The 14646-nt window shown below is 42.0% G+C and overlaps 1 long non-coding RNA gene across 1 annotated transcript in view; it reads right to left on the reverse strand.

Annotated features, from left to right (window-relative positions):
• The window catches only part of LOC134336672 (uncharacterized), a 39516-nt gene extending 27271 nt beyond the window's left edge, over positions 1–12245 (reverse strand). Inside the window, exons 1-2 of the long non-coding RNA XR_010015846.1 lie at positions 12123–12245; positions 7537–7620 (exon numbers count right to left, since the gene is read on the reverse strand). This is a non-coding gene — a long non-coding RNA (uncharacterized LOC134336672). The remainder of the gene's footprint in view (positions 1–7536; positions 7621–12122) is intronic.
• Positions 12246–14646: the final 2401 nt, after the last annotated feature.

Raw genomic sequence — 14646 nt, forward strand, 5'->3', positions numbered from 1 at the left:
TAACTGCGAGGCTAAGAACAGCTCCAATGCCAGATTCAAGTTTGCTATGTGCCATATTCGCTGATGTTGGCTGACTCAAAGGTGACGGCAAATCTAGATACGGGAGGGAGATTGAAGATTTGGATGTGTGGTGCCACAGCAATAACCTCTCACTCAACATCAGCAAGTTGAAGGAGCTGATTATTGACCACAGGAGGAAGAAACTGGGGGTCCATGAGCCAGTGCTCATTAAGGGATTGAAGGTGGAGAGGGTCAGTAACTTTAAATTCCTGGGCATTATTATATCAGAGGATCTGTCCAGGGACCAGCACATAAATGCCATTTGAAAGAAAGCACGGCAGTGCCTCTACTTTCCTAGAAGTTAGTGCAGATTCAGCATGTCATCCAACACTCTGACTAATGGTCGGTTGGGTATCGTTAGTGGTTGCATCATGGTCTGGTATGTAAACACCAACTGGACAAGAACAAGAAATCCTACAAAAAATTGTAGATACAGCTCAGTTCATCCTAGGAAAAGTCCTCCCACCACTGAGCACATCTACAAAGAGCATTGCCACAAGGAAGCAACATCCATCATCAAGGACCCCCGTGCCGCTACTATCAAGAAGAAGGTACCCAGGAGCCTTTGGTCCCAAGCCACCAGGTTCAGGAACAGCTACTAACCTTCATCCGTCAGGTCCCTGAGCCATTATGGACATTTTCACTCACCACAATAATGAACTGATCATTGAACACAACCTTTGAACTCACTTTCAAGGACCCTACAACTCATGTTCTCAGTTTTATTTGTGTATTTATTTATCTGTTTATTGTTTATTTGTGTAATTATCATTACATGTTTCTTTATGTACTTGCACCATTTGTCAGTCTTTGCATGTGCTTTTTGAATGATTCTACTGTACGTCTTTCCTCAACTATGAATGCCTACAAGAAAATGAGTCTCGTGGTAGTAATAAATTTACGTTGCACTTTGAACAGATTCATTCTCAGCTTAAATGAATGAATATAAACGGTGGAAAAATTATGCATTACATTAACCAGACATCAGGATTACAGGTGCACATTCCTTTATCCGAAATTCTGAAATCCAGAAAGCTCCGAAAACCAAAGTTTTTTTCGCCAACAGCTGGAGTCACTCAGGTGTGAGGTGGCAGCACTAGCAGAGGCTGCCAGACTTCTATTGTGGCTCAGCTCTCATACTGGTTACACATGCATTTGCTGATATTTTGCGTTCACTGTTGACTTTGTGTTTAATTTCACTGTGAAAATGTCAAAAAGTGCTGCAGATACCCCTTTGGGTAACAATGAGAAAAAGAGAAGGAAGCATCTATCATTATCAATAATGCAGAAAGTGGAGCTATTGCAGAAGCTTGATCGTGGTGTGTCTGTGCAGCGTCTTACTGAAGAAAATAGTGTCAGAACTACCACTGTATATGATTTAAATAAACAGAAAGACAAATTACTGAAGTCTTATAGTGACAGTGACAGTGACGTTCTACATTTATTCCAATAAGTCACTTACCATGTGTTTGATTCGGTTTGTTTGAAGCTGTATATTTTTATGTTTTATTGAATGATTTTGTTGGAAATAAAATTTTTTCTTGTCATTATTCCCTAAACAATACAGTATAACAACTATTTACATAGCATTTACATTGTATTAGGTATTATAAGTAATCTAGAGATGATTTAAAGTATATGGGAGGATGTGCGTAGGTTTGGTGTGCCGCCGGGTCCTAAAGTCCTCCGCACTGAAACAAGTTAAATAAGGGACTTGAGCATACATGTTTTTTTGGTATCGAGGGGGGCGGGGTCTGAAATCCAAAAAATTCTGAATTCCGAAATGCAACTGGCCCCAAGGATTTCGGATAAGAGATTGTGGATCTGTATAATTCTTTTTAATAAATACTTCAGAAATATTTTGCTCTTTTCTCTAATGTTCACACATCTTTTATTATTTGCATTTAAGCATCAAAACATATGTCCTTCCAAGGGAATCTTTTGAACTGCTGGGTGGGCAGAGAGGTGCAAATTTTACCCATCAATATCTGGAGAAATTCACCAAAGATCTGCATCAACTACACCTAATTCTAACTGGGACAAGGCCCTAAATCCTACTGGCATCAGATCCGATGGTCACCCATTTCCACATGAGGCTGTTGCTCTAGTAAGCCCAAGTTACAAGATTGTTTTGTAGCTGGCAATAGAATGACATTGACCTTGACACAGCCGACATTTCTGGAGGAACTCAGCAAGTCAGACAGCAACTATAGAGAGGAATATACAGTCACCGTTTGGGGTAGAGAGTCTTTGATTGGACTGGAAAGATAAGGGGAAGAAGACAAAATAAGAAGGTGAGGGGAGGGGATGGAGTACAAGCTGGCAGGCTATAGGCGAGGCTAGGTGATGGGGAAGGTGGGTGTGTGTGGGGGGGAGAATGAAGTAAGGAACTCAGAAGTGCTAGGTGGAAGAGGTAAAGGGCTGAGGAAGAGGGAATCTGACGGGAGAGAAGAATGGACCATGGAAGAAAAGGGGCACCAGAGAAAAGTGATAGGCAGGTGAGGAGAAGAGAAGTGATGAGAGAAGGACTAGAATGGGGAATGGAAAAAGAGGGAAGAGAGGGTGGGGAGAAATTCCTGATGTTCACACCATCAGGTTAGAGGCTACCCAGACAGAATATAAGGTGTTGCTCCTCCAACCCAAGAGTCACCGCATCGTAGCAGTAAAGGAGGCCATGGACCAAAAACTCGGAATGGCAATGGGAAGTCAAATTGAAGTGGGTGGCCTCTGGGAAATCCTGCCTTTTGTGGTGGACAGGCCAAATGTGCTCGACAAGCAGCCCCCAAATCTATATCCAGTCTCACCAATGTAGAGGAGGCCACACCATGAGCACTGAAAACAGTAGATGACCCTGACAGTAGCTTCTGTCTCTGCTACATTGTAATACAATCATCCAATTTATCATTCCATCCTCCATCTTAAATGCAGCAGTCGAAAGCTAACAAAAGCTGGAACTTCTGACTCGAGGCCAGTGTCAGGCAGAGGTCTTTCCCACAGATGCCCAGAGCCCTGGCACTGACATGGATCTAAGCCAGCAGATGAAACTTCCACTCTATATCCCCAGATGCTGGCTGGTACTGCACTGCATGGGGAGACCTCTCAGCATGAACTCCGACACTGCCTGCTGACCTGTGCAATGAATCAAATGGGAGAAATCAGCTACCTAAATGAAGTGGGCAGAGTTATTCTATTTAATTATTTACTTTCTACAAAATGCATTAACTTTTTAGGATAAGGGACTCAATAAATATTACTTGCTTTTTACATCTCAAGCCCAATTGGAAGTATCAGAACAGAGTGGAGGAAAAGCCACATTAATCACGGGAAGGTGCATTATGAATGTCGATATAACCTCTCTTTATGTAAGTATATTGCTGCAAGTTTTGACATATGGTAATGTTCTTGAGGGAAACAAGTGTCATTTTGATCTGGGCTCAGGATTAGGATGTGACAACTGCCTGCAGGCAGCTGAGAGAAAAGACTGAGGCCAACCAGTTTAAGATACATCTATGAAAGCAGTTGATATCTAAAGACCATGCTTACTCAGGGATTTGGAATTTCATAAATCATTACCATATGAAATTATCATTACCTCCAGAAGTCCTAATTTACCTGTCTACATAGAAATGAAGTACGAAACGCACTCCTACCACATAAAAGAGGATAGTTAAAGCATTCTCTACAGCATCCCCAATCAAAGGTTTGCTCAATTCTAAATGCTTGTTCAATATGCGTTTTACTGTTGTATTCCCCTTTTGCAACTAGTAGTAATGCAAAGTAGCAACATCGGCCAAAGGAACAGTAAGCCTACCACTTGTGAAGCTCAATGGATTCTCAGCATCTAATCGAGGTTATCATGGAGGAAACAAGAGGAGCTTAAACTAAAGTTTATTCAAGAGCCCTCTCTCTCTCGGTGTTACTTTTATAAACACTGTAGAAGCTCAGGGAACAGTTGATCACTTGAAAGTCCTTAAAAGTATCTTAAAATAAAGTAATTGTTCACTTCCAATATTTAGTATACCACATCTTGTGGTCCTATAACCATCTTATCATTGACTCAATTACGGTAGTAAATCTGGGACACCAGACAGGCAAAGTGAGCACACAGAAAGTAGACTCCAACAAAAAAAGTCCTTGCTTCATGAGTAGACTCAAGATTCAAGGTTATTCTTCAGTACACAAGAGTAAAAGAGGACAAAATGATTGTTACTCCAGATCCAATGCAGCATAAAAAAACTCACAATAAGCATAAAGAACACAATAAAAACACAATAAATATAAATACATCAGATAAGCTTATATATGGATTGTACTGTAAAGTGACGTTAGAAACAGGAGTTTCTGTGACTCTGACAGTAATTGATAAAGTTGCGGTGGTCAGGATGTGGTGGGGTGGGTTAATGAGGCGAAGGTGTTGATCAGTCTGACCGTTTGGGGGAAGTAACTATTTTTGAGTCTGGTGCTCCTGGCGTGGATGCATACCTCAAGTGTGACTTCAGTAGGGGTATCACAATATAGCTGGTGGACTGGATTAATAACCTGATTTATCCCTACATGCCGGAGAATTGAAACCAATGAATTAAATCAGCCTGCAATAAAGTGCTGGACCATAAGACGATCTGAATTGAGCAGAAAGCTGTGAACATTTTGCAGGTCAATCAGCACCTGTGGGGAGAGAAAACTGAGTTAATGTTACTGGATGGAGAACTTTCAGCAGAGCTGGCCAGTTCTGAAACAAACTGGAAAGGCTGCTTAACCAAAGTTAAATTCAGACTGAGCTCTGTGAGATTTAACATATCTAGGCAGAAGATGAGATGTCATTCTTGCCATTAGCTCATCCAATATCCATTTTCACTTATGCTTACAGAGAAGAACCATGCATTTCTTATTCTGTCTGACCTACATCTGAAATTATGTAACATGATAACTGTCAATGGTGTTACATACTTCATGGATATATTGTGACTGTCTTGTGAGGATGATGTAATAGTCTCGGGGAGGTCATATGATGTAATTTTCCTGCCAGTGAGGTCTCAACAGGTATATAAAAGGGAGACCCCTGGTGACGCAGTTAGTTTTCAGTTTAGTTTTGTGTTAGATATTCCGTTTTGCTGCATATTCGGCTTATGACGCAGTTTTGTTTTAAAGTGGAGTTCTACTTTCTATTTTAAGTAATATTGGAGAGTGAAGACCTTACCAAAATACAGGAATTCGCCGAGTCAAGTAAAGCTGATATCGTTTGGCAGTTTTGGAGAGGATCGACCTTTATTGAATCTTCGTTTAAGTAAAAGTGACCTGCAACTGAGATATCCCCTGCTAATGTAGGAAGGATAGTGCAGTGTCTATTCGCCAGAGGAAAAAGTCAGTTCCTTTAAACCGTTTATTTCCGTCATCATGAATCCTGCAGACAAGGCAGATTCCGGCTGGGATCAGCAGTAACGTGACGTCTTCGAGGAATTCTTTACTTCAGGAAAGTCTCTCCTAATTGACTGTATAAATCTCTTGGACTTTCGAATTTACCATTCTAAGAACTGTGTTCAAATTTACCACTTTAAGAACTGTTTTTGCATTTCCCTTATAAGAACTGTTCCAGAGTTGCCATATAGCAGTTAACTTCCGGTTAGATTAGTCGTTTGAATATTTTTCGCTATTGTTGATCAAAGTTTAATAAATGTTTGTTTTTATAAAGCCTGACTCAATTGATAATCATTGTTGCCGGTCACGTGACAATGGCAATTAGGGATGGACGATAAATGCTGGTCTTTCTAGTAATGCCAATGAGGCTAATAAAAAGTATGTCCCAGCAATTACACTTGCAATATCATGGTCCAGTATGAAATGGGCTAATGGTAAAATTTAATTCTGAACAAATGGTATCAGTTTTTCCTATCTTTCAATTTCCAGATCTAGTTCAAGTTCAAGTTCAATTACCATTCAGCCATACATAAATATAGCCAAACAAAACAGTGTTCCTCCGGGGCCAAGATGCAAAACACATTAACACCAGCACACAGCACATAGCACAAATAGCATATATGATTACAATTGCAGAAAAACATACAGTCACAAAGAAAAAAAATAATATAACTCAAGTCCCTAAGAGCATGACTGTAGATTGATGGTGAGTTGTCCTGGTCCAGCTTGTTCTTCCACTGAGCGAACACGAGAGGGAAGCACTGAATGAACACCAAAAGGCAACAGGGAGCGAACAGTGGAGGGAAGCACCGAACAAATACTGGACAGCAGTACTGATGGGAGGGGCCTGCCCCCAACCCAGTACAGATTCCAACATGCCCGCAGAGGCCACTGCTTCTTCCCTTACTGCCATCTTCTCCCCTGGATGACTGCAACAGACAACCCTGCATTAAGGGCCAAGTCCTCATCACAACTGAGGCAACACAGCTCCCTCACCATTGGTCTTGTCAATGAACCAGTGAACCAGACTTGCAGTATTCTGTGTTACTAATGTCCAACAGGGTCTTACAATCACAATAAAAATCACTTGCATCGTCTCAACACAACAATGGTACACACCATGTGAACATTTCTCATGATCTTGCAGAAATATGCCAGAAGTTAGAACTTCATGACCTCTGCAGTGCCAATCAGACCCTTGTCAAATCCCTCCCCCACCCTCAATTCCAGACTTTGACCGCACACACACAGAATCAGGAATTTCAGAACCACAGCTTTGCAAGCATGACATAATAGAAAACTGAGCAGATTTATAAAGGAAACTTAATACTAAGCTGTATTTTCCATTGTCCCTTCACTAACCCCACCTCTCTGTAACACTAGAGTTTTTGAAATTGTAGAAGGTACATTCACAAACATATTTCAACTGACTGTATTTCCTGGGACCCTTACAAGTTTACATCTTATCTTTTATTCCTTAATTCACCACCAAAGAATCATTCACATCCTTCAGTGAATTGCTGTGGCAAGTACTCTGACCTTTCCCCAACAGAATAAGCAGGAACTTTATGTAATGTGTAATGTTACCTTCCTGAATAAACAAATGATTGTACAAGTCCACAGTGAATGACCATGGCCCTCAAAAGTACACAGGAATTTAACTGTTACACAGTCAGCGACCATTAACCTTATTGAGAAAAAAAACTTTATATAGCTGCACAGTGAATAACCCTGAGACTACAAAAAGATCAAGAACACGCCATTGGTACATAGTGATTGATCCTTACTCTGAAGAATAAATAGAATTTAATTATCAACAACCAAAGTATCCTTTTCCAAGTTTTTCAATGCTTTCTCCACATAAGGGGAGCTGTTTTGAGGTACAGCAGGTGGCGCTGCTGTCTCACAGCTCCAGTGACGTTTGTTCAATCCTATCCCCTAGTGCTGTGTGGATTTTGCACGTTCTCCTTATGACTGTACAGGTGACCTCCAAGTGCTCCAATTTCCTCACATATTGAAAAGATTAGCTAATTGTTGGATTAATTAAGTACTGTACATTACCTCTTGTGTAGATAAGTGGTAGGCAGAGGATGTGGAGAGGATATTTCCTAAGGCCTCACAGCCTCAGAATAGTAGGGTGGCCATCTAGAACAGAGATTAGGAAAGGGCAGTGTAGGTAAACAATAACAAGGTAGATTGTGAGGTCAACAATCCATCTTCCATAAAGACTCAATTCAGTCTTTTAGTCTCAACATCACTTCAGTGACTTCAGGTAAATGTTTCCTATAGTAGGGGAGACTACGACCAGAGGGCACAGCCTCAGAATAGAAGAATGTTCCTTTGGAACCAAGATGAAGAGGTATTTCTTTAGCCAGACGGCTATGGAAACCAAGTCATTCGGTATATTTAAAGCGTAGGTTGTAAAGTTCTTGATTATTAAGGAAGTCAAACATTATGGGGAGAAGGTAGGAGAATGGGGTTGAGAGGGAAAACACATCTGTTATGATCAAATGACAAAGTAGATATGAAGGGTTGAATTGCCTAATTCTGTCCTTATGTCTTATGGTCTTACGGTAAATCAATTTATTTGTCTTGACCAGTCCTGCTGTAGGTTTTGCATCAGTAAATAGAAACTCAGTTTTCCTCTCTCCACAAACATTGTCAGATCTGCTGGGCATTTCCGACAATCTCCTTCTGGTTTTAATTTCTTGCAGCCATTCTAGAATAGAACTTTATTGTCATTGCTCAAGACAATAAGATTGTGGTGCTACTCCTGTCCGTGTAAAACTGACATTTGCAACGCATGCAGTACAGCTTAATTTTTTTAAATCCCATATTTATGTGCAACAAGTGACTTTGATAGTCCATAACACTCAAAGGCCATTGGCAAGTTGGGATGTAGCATTATTCAATTGCACAACAGCCCTCAAGAAGAAGCTGTTTTTCAGTCTTACTGTCTTGTTTAAGATATTTCTGTATCTCCTACCAGATGGCAGGAGATTGAACAGACAGTGTTCGGGATAGGATGGGTTTTTCAAGGTGTTACGAGTGCACCGGGGGCATTGAAAGTTGTGGACTATCTCCAGGTCTGTTAGTTGAGTCCCAATGATGTGCTGAGCTGTCCTAATGACCATTGGAGTGCTTTGAGATCTGCCTTGCTGTAGTTAGAGCACCACACTGTCATTCCGTATGTCAGTATGCTCTCTATAAAATTCAGCCAGCAATTTTTGGGGCAGATTAGCTCTCCTTAAGCACTCAGGTAGTATATTTGCTGTTGTGCCTTCCCTTCTATAAAGGTTGTGTTGACAGACCAAGAGTGTTCCTCAGTGATGATCATTCCCAAAAATTGAAACTGGAGACCCTTTCTACTACAGTACCTCACCATTTATGAATAGTGGGGCTTGTTTGGGACATTTGGCCTTCCTGAAGTCAAATATCATTTCTTTTGTCTTCTTGATGTTGAGTGATAGGCTGTGGTTCCAGCACCAGTTGGACAGTTTCAGCACCCCCTCTCTATATGCAGATTCAGTATTGTTTGTGATTGGGCCAATCACTGTTGTGTTGTCTGCAAATTTGATAATTGAGTTTGTGGCATGAGCAGGAGAGCAGTCACAGGTGAAGAGAGAGTAGAGAAGTGGGCCCAGTACACACTCCCGCAGGGCACCGGCGTTCAGGGTTAGGGGGCTGATGTGCACCTGCCTAGATTCACTGTGTGGGTAAGATTATTGAGGAAGTCCAAGATCCAATTTCAGGTTGAAGTACCGAGACCTAGATAGTGGAGTTTGACAGTCAGGTCACTCAGTAGTATGGTGTTAAAGGCTAAGCTGTAATCAATGAAAAGCATCCTGACATAGATGTTTTGTGCTCCAGGTGTTCCAAGACAGCGCCAAGGCCAATGGTGACTTTAGTTGATCTATTCACCTTGTAGGCAAACTGTTGCTGGTCCAGGGTTGTTGGGATTATGTCCTTGATGTGGGACCTGACCAATTTTTCCAAATATTTGGCAACTACAGGAGAGAGTGCCACTGATCTGTAGTCATTAAGACATGCTGCCACTGACATCTTGGGAATTAGTATGAAGGTTGCTGCATTGAAGCAGACCAGAGACAGAGAGAGAGGTTGTAATACCCATCAGAATTTCTGCCAGCTGGTCGGCACACTCACTGAGGACCCTCTGAGCTGCAGTTCACAGCTTTTGCAAATCCCTTTACCTGTTTAATCTCCCTTTAGTCTATCAGTCAAGGGGCTCTCTAAGCGTCACATCATCATGGCCACACTGAGCTCGCTAGAGATGTTTCCTTTCTTCAATCCACCCCTCTAACTTGATTTCCCAGTTTTCCTTTTCCGATGAAGAGTCTCTACCTCAAACATTAACTTTGCTTCTCTTTCCGCTGTTGCCTTCTAGACTGCTGAATGTTTCCAGAATTTTCTGTTTTCAGGAACTCAGAATTCTTGAGTAGCATCCTCCTTTCCCCAAGACACATGCCCTAACCCACCCCCATTCTCCGGTGGCAAGTTTAGTTTTAAAATGTTCCAGTGGAGTCAGGAGAAGAAGGAAGCCCCAGCTCTCAGAATCTCTTGCAAAATTCCTGCCTGGACATATCGCAGAAAGTGCCATGATGGTAAATCCGTATAATTTTGTCCCATCTTCTTACATCAGCACTAAAGCAAAAGGCAGAATTATGCCTTGAATTTGATTTTGAGGATTCTTAAACATCATGAGCCCTTGATCGTGATGCTTATTTAGTTATTTATTGAGATACACTGTAGAATAGGCCTTTCCGGCCCTTCAGGCCACTTCACCCAGCAACCTCCGATTTAATCCCAGTTTAGGCATTGGTCAATTTACAGTGACCAATTGACCTGCCAATGGGTACGTCTTTGGACTGTGAGGGGAATCCGCAGTACTTGGAGGAAACCCACGTAGTCACGGGGAGAATGTACAAACTCCTTACTGACAGCAGTAGGAGTCTCTATTTAATCCATTTGCTGCTTTGACTATAATAGGTGAAAATAATGGATTATTGTCTCAGATGGACTTTGACCTGTTGACAATGTCTTTAGAATGTGTTAGACTGAACTGACAGAAGGAAGTTTTGCCAGAACTCCAGAATTAATTGACAGGAGTACCGACTTCTGCGCTTCCCATGAAGAACTATCCAAGATAGGCATATAGACCATAACCCACAGGAGCAGAATTAGGCCATTCAACCGTTCGGGTCTGCTAGCCATTTGATCATGGCTGATTTACTTTCCTCCTTAATTCCATTCTCCTGCCTTCTCCCCATAACCTTTGATACCCTTACTAATGAAGACCTTATCAACTTTGCAACAAATGGCACCGATTTACCACCTTCTGGCTAAAAGGATGGGCTCTGTGACAGAATCAGCTCCTCTGAAGTGCCTAGGAACAAGTTACTTTCTGCCATGGCTTTCACAGAAGGACCAAATATTGAGAGGTTCAAAAGCTTGGAATGGATTTCAGGATTCAATAGGCAAATCCAGGCAATGTTAGGCATTGATCCATGCTTACACTGATATAGGTTCCAGCAAAACAGTGACAGCTTGTGGGTGCAAATTCAGAGGTCTTCACCTTCCCTAAAGCACCGGAGTTGTCACTGCAGGAAACAACACAGGAGTGAATCCAGAAAAAAACTCCTGGCAGCAAATCCACCAAGGAGCAAACTGTTGAGAAGCAGAGAAGCAGTTCCAATTCCATGGACATTTGGTAATCTCTAGAACTACCAGCTCTCAATCTTCACCCAATGAGTACTACTAGATGTGATAGGAAGATGTGTTTAGATACCCAGGAAAAGCATGGGTCTCTCCCAACAGCCCTGTATCATACCCACACTAATCCCACTGCCCCACTCTTTCCCCTCAGCCCTGTATCAATCCACACTAATTCCACTGTCCTTCTCTCTCCCCACAACCCTGATTCAATCACATACTAATCTCATTGCCCTTCTCTCTGCTAACAACACTGTATTAATCCTACATCAATCTCACTGCCGTTCTCTTTCGCCACAGCCCTATATTAATACCACACTAATCCCACTGCCCTTCTCTCTCCCCACGGCCCTGTATTAATCCCACACTAATCTCACTGCCCTTCTCTCTGCCAACAACACTTTATTAATCCCACTGCCCTGCTCCTTGCCTACAGCCCTATATTAAACCCACACTAATCCCACTGCCTTCTCTTTCCCCACAACCCTGTATCAATCATGCACTAATCTCACTGCCCTTCTCTCTGCTAACAACACTGTATTAATCCCATTGCCCTACTCTCTGCCCACAGCCCTGTATTAATCCCACACTAATCCCACTGCCTTTCTCTCTCCCCCACAGGCCTGTATCAATCCCATTGCCCCACTCGCTCCCCACGATTCTATATCAATCCCACATCAATTCCACATTAATCCCAATGCCCTGCTCCTTTCCTGGAGTCCTGCATGAATCCCCAGAGAGTGAATACCCTTTTTAAAATAATTGAAAAAATTGTGCACATATGTTGTTTCTAAGTATTCACAGTCTGTGATATAAAATAAAGAGTTCACTTATTTAGTGCCGCTCCCATTGCATCACTCTGCTCAAGTTTATAATGCAATAGATATTATCATCATTCAAAAATGAAGTGTGCTTACCTATTACCACACAGTCTGTTTGAAGTTTCCAGTGCTTTAGTAAATAATGAACTGAACTTTGTACTTCACTGCCGTTGGCACAGTCCCCAGTACAACCATAAAGCAGCTGCCTGAAATCTTTGCTAGAGAGTAGAAAGGTATTAATGTCTCCCTCCACTCCCCACCCCTGTTCATGTCAGTATTTTAAATACATTCACATGGTCACAGTCATGTACACAGTGAAGGACTTTAAGCCTTTGAAAAACAAGTCACCAAAGAGAGAGGAAAAAAAATTCTATTGAATAAATGCTGATAACACGGGAATGCACCGAATCACATTCCCTGCCTTTTCCCGAAGAATGCTGCATATCACGCCGGGACCCATTTCTAGGTTCTAACCATCCAAATGACCCACCTGTCATGTGAAAGGCAGCAAGCTATTTGAAGATGCTCACCACACAGCCAAGTACTCACACATGTGCTCTCTCTTTCAAGAAGATATTAGTAAAGGGTGTGAGTTTACTCCTTGCTCTGACTGGGCTGGAACTCAGAGTAGTCAACACACACAAAATGCTGTCTGGGCCAATAACACTAAACAAGGGGTCCGTGGACCCCTGTGAGGAACTCAGCTGCTCAAGCAGCATCTATGAAGGGGAATAAACAGTCAATGTTTTGGGCCGAGACCCTTCATCAAGTCTGGAAAGGAAGAGGCAAGGATAGGAAGGTGGGGAAGAGGGTAAGGAGTACAAGCTGACAGGTGATGGATGGTACCAGATGACGGGAAAGGTGGATGGGTAAGGGATAGGGTAGTGCAGTAAGAAGCTGAATGGGATAGGTAAAAGAGGTAAAAGAAGCTGAAGAAGTACAGTAATCTACTAGGTGCGGATAATGAAACATAATTTCTTACCTCCCCCAACTTTTTTCCGTTCCCCTTTCTGGCTACCCTCTCTTCTGTCCTCTACTCCTCACCTGCCCCAAAAAAACCCCTCTGGTTCTCCACTACTTTCCTTTCTTCCATGGTTCTCTGTCCTCTCCTATTAGATTCCCTCTTCTTCAGCAATTTACCGCTTCCCAGCTTCTTACTTTGTCCTCCCTCCCCCACCCATCCACCTTCCCCTTCGCCTGGTTTCACCTATGATTTGCCTGCTTGTAGTCCTTCCCCTCCCACCCCCACCTTTTCACTCTGGCTTCTGCCCCCTTCCTTTCCAGTCCTCATGAAGGGTCTCAGCCCAAAATGTCATCTGTTTATTCCCCTCCGTAGATGCCGCCAGGCTTGCTGAGTTCCTCGAGATTTCCAGTATCTGTAGAATCTCTTGTATTTACTCAGAGCAGCCAACTCACCACCATTCCTGAAGTGCAATTCAAGTCCTCCCGGTCTTTCCGGTATCCTTCACTAATCCCAGAAGCCACTGTTGAGAATATTGACAAAAGAACACCTTTGAAGTTCTTCATTTAGAAGTTATTGGTCTGGTGAAATATCCTCATAGCATGCAACAGATTTCATCTGCCAAAAGCTATCAGCAATAATTTTCAGCTATGGATTTATTTTCAGTCCCTTTGGGCCATATTTTCTCTTTGCATTTCAGCACCCTGTAAGATTTATTTATCAAATCTTTGCACAAGCAGTACTGAATACCTGCTCCTCAGTAACACAAATGTCTTATTGATCATTTTCAGTGTAGATCTCCCATCCCATTTGGTCCTATCTGTAAATCCCATCTAAATTTTGGTAAAAAATTGTCTTCTTTATGTGTGTTTACTCTGTCTTTTTCCACGTTTCCATTCAAGCATACATCCACTATACAATAAAAACAGAAAATGCTGGCGGTATTCAGGCAATACTTGAGGTGAGACAGAGAATATGTCTTCACATCAGAACTCTACTACCACTGCTATATTTATCATTAAATGATGGAGCAGCATTTTTAAATCTTAATGTTTCATACTTGGCTTTAAATATATCTTGATATATTTAAGGTATCGTTGTAAAGTTTGACAACTAAATTTTAAAAGTGGCTTTAATTACAAAAATCAACTCAGGGGCACGTAATTGGGTACCTCGTGTACCTACTAAAACCGCTGCTGAGTGTATGTTCATGGTCTTCAACTGCTGTAGCCCATCCATTTCAAGATTCAATGTGTACTGCATTCAGAGATGCTCTTATACACCACTGTTGTAATGCATGGTTATTTGAGTTACAGTTGCCTTCCCGTCAGCTTGAACCAGTCTGGCCATTCTCCTCTGACCTCTCTCATTAACAAGGTGTTTTTGCCACAGAACTGCCGCTCACTGGATTTTTTTTTTGTCTCTCACACCTTTCTCTGTAAACTCTAGAAATTGTTGTGCGTGAAAATCCCAGGAGATCAGTAGTTTCTGTGATATTCAAAGTACCCCATCTGGCACCAACAATCATTCCAAAGTCAAAGTCACATAGATCACTTTTCTTTCCCATTCTGATGTTTGGTCTGAACAACTGAACCTCTTGACCCTGTCTACATTGAGTTGAACTTTTTGATTAGATATTTGCATTAACAAGCAGGTGTA

Source organism: Mobula hypostoma, chromosome 23, assembly GCF_963921235.1.
Source record: "Mobula hypostoma chromosome 23, sMobHyp1.1, whole genome shotgun sequence".
NCBI lineage: Eukaryota > Metazoa > Chordata > Chondrichthyes > Myliobatiformes > Myliobatidae > Mobula > Mobula hypostoma.